This window comes from Lytechinus variegatus, chromosome 17 (assembly GCF_018143015.1).
Source record: "Lytechinus variegatus isolate NC3 chromosome 17, Lvar_3.0, whole genome shotgun sequence".
Taxonomy (NCBI): domain Eukaryota; kingdom Metazoa; phylum Echinodermata; class Echinoidea; order Temnopleuroida; family Toxopneustidae; genus Lytechinus; species Lytechinus variegatus.
In genome coordinates this window covers 21,872,909-21,875,649 of record NC_054756.1, presented here as the reverse complement: position 1 = coordinate 21,875,649, position 2,741 = coordinate 21,872,909, and the positions used below count along the sequence as shown (strand labels likewise).

Sequence of the window (2,741 nt, the reverse complement as noted above, 5' to 3'; positions counted from 1 at the left end):
GAAAGACATGAAGGAATTCTCTGGTTAGCGGTGAATTTTATTAATTATCCAGAAAAAAAATCACATTATCAGAGGATTAAGCTTTACCTTTTTCTTAAGCGTATGTTAATACTTTGAACCAAAAGAAATTTGTTTTTGTATGCTGGGGGGGGGGGCACAATTCCCCTACTTTTTGAAGCACTGAAAAGTGCTTTTTTATGCAAGAAAATGCCCCCTCACGAACGTGTACTGTGTCCCTTTCACCTGATGAGAACCTGTTTTAGGTAATACCAATTAGTGCTCTTCCTTATATGCAATTTTTTACCCCAAAATGCCCCCCACGTGTTCTGTGCCCTTCCATCTGAGGGCCCATTTCACGTGTTACAAAGTGCCCCCTCGCCTTCTTGAAAGTGCCCTTTCTTGAATCACTGCCCCCTTTTACCAAAGAAAAGTGCTCCTAAAGAACTTGTTCTGTGCCCCTTTCACCTGAGAAGGATCTGTTTTATGGTCACCATGACAAGTGCCCTTTGAAACAAGAAAACAATATTTTCATTTCTATAATATACTTCTGAAGGAAATCCTTTGTGCATTAAGTTTAATAATTCATGTGAGTGGAGTATATAAGCAGTTTCGTACAGATGGAGGGGAGAGGGGCTTGAAGGACTCTTGCCCATAGGCGGCGGAAGCGGGGGGATAGGGGGACCTGTCCCCCCTAAATTTGAGGTGGGGGACAGTCCCCCCTAAATTTTTTGTTGAGAATCTTTTTTTTTTGCTTATCAATTTTTTTTCCTGCGTCCCCCCTAAATTCAGGTAGACCCCCCCCCCTTAATATTGTTGTGCCCCCCCCCTAAAATTGTGGTTGACCTTTTTTTTTGCTGGAAATTTTTGTGGTCTCTTAAGATTTAGGTGGATAAATTCAGGTGGACCCCCTAAATTTTTTGCCTTCGGCCGCCAATGCTCTGCCCCCCCCCCCCCAAGAAAAAAAAATCAAGACTAAGAAAAAAAAAGAAAAGGAAAGCAAAGGGTGAAATATATCGTTTTGAATATTTTGTCAAAATCTATAACAAAATTGGATATTTGTTTTTAAAATGTCAAAATTTTGCTCGCTCGCAACTTTAAAAATTTCACATAAAACAGCATTTTCCCTGTGCCCCCCCCCCCACTTTCAACTTCAATCCGCCGCTCCTATTTGTATGTTTATAGCTTCTCTTTTTGCAACCAGTTTTAATAAAAATCAATAAAAAATTTCATACGTCATGAATTTGGACATGGAAAAAAACCTTTTCCATCTTCATCACGTGGTTCCCAAGTCTTCAATGTTGACTTGTTGGATTTCTTGAATGAAAACATCTGTTACACCAGTCCTGCAGATTGAAAAAATAGAGAAAGAAAATCAATTAAATTGTCATGATTTATAACACATAAATGTTTTAAGAAAAGTGAGACTATGCATATATATGTTTCTTCAACACATAACATAGGAAATCTTACTTCTACTAATTATAAACTTGTACTTCTATAAAGCATATCACTTAAACATGTTCTCCGCAGTTTACATACCACTCTCCATTCTAACTACATGTATACTTTGAAAAAATGTCAGAGATTTCTTGTAAATATCAATATATAAATTAACATATGTAAATTATATGAATTGTAAGAATTAAAGTTGATATGTTTTGTTGCACAGAATATTTTGATCTGTAATTAAAAACGACACTAACTATAATCTAAAAACAAAATTGAAATGGGTTTTTCAAAGGCAGGTCTATTTGTTGCCAAAAAAAATGTGAACAACCTCCATTATCAAAAATAATCACTAACTAACTCACTCACTCCTATAACTGCTGTAGTTTGTATTTCTCTTTGTGGTCCAGTCACTGTTCTATTAGGCCTACTTCACCAATTATTTATCATCATCAATCACCTCCATGGAAATTGTCAAACTGCATCATCCTATTAGACAAAATGTAAAACAAAAAAAAAATCATAAATCTACAAATATGAAATATGAATATCACACTAAAGAATCAATAAAATGAATTTTATAAAATGTAACTCATGAAAAATAAATATTGCTCTGTTCATAAACAAATAGGAAATAAAAAGGCAATTTAATTACTAGTAGATCAAGGACATGACCTTGTTTTATAAATTTGCCCAAGGTACATAACTTTTGACATTGGTTCTACTTTAGACTCGAGAGCCTGTATATTTAAGAAGTGTATATTCAGTACAGATCCTACCTCTTTGTGACTCAGGTTATTTTTATTTAATGTAAACATGGTTAACATTCAATGCATGTAATGTATCTGTAATTTTGAATGGGTTAGTTTAACTTTTATACCTGGATGAGAATCTGCGAAATGATGCATGCACTTATGATCATCATCTTGAACCATATAGGTAGACCTCTATACTGTTTTTCTTGTCCTTCAAACTCAACCTGTTTTTCTTGTTCTTCAAACTCAACCTGTTTGTGAAAGAAAAGAGAGTACAATAATGAGTGATATTTTTCATGGCCGTATGTATAGGGGAGGGATTTGGGTAAGAGCTGAAATGTGAAAACCTTCATCAAAAAAAGAATTGCATGACATCCTTCAATTTTATTTTAGAAAATGCACAAAACGGCCATAGGTAATATTGGTTACTTCTGGCCCTCACTTTCTGAATTTTAGGTTTCTCTAAATTTTTTCACATGTCAGCCCCCCCCCCCCATAAAAAGAAACATCTGCATCTTTTTATTTCCGAATCTTATTTCA

The 2,741-nt window shown here is 35.0% G+C and overlaps 1 long non-coding RNA gene across 1 annotated transcript; it reads right to left on the bottom strand.

Moving 5' to 3' along the window:
• Positions 1-1,154: 1,154 nt before the first annotated feature.
• Positions 1,155-2,337, bottom strand: LOC121431039. Its single transcript, XR_005972093.1, has 3 exons — positions 2,327-2,337; positions 1,816-1,935; positions 1,155-1,343 (listed from the first exon to the last, which is right to left on the bottom strand). It is a non-coding gene; the product is annotated as an uncharacterized LOC121431039 (long non-coding RNA).
• Positions 2,338-2,741: the final 404 nt, after the last annotated feature.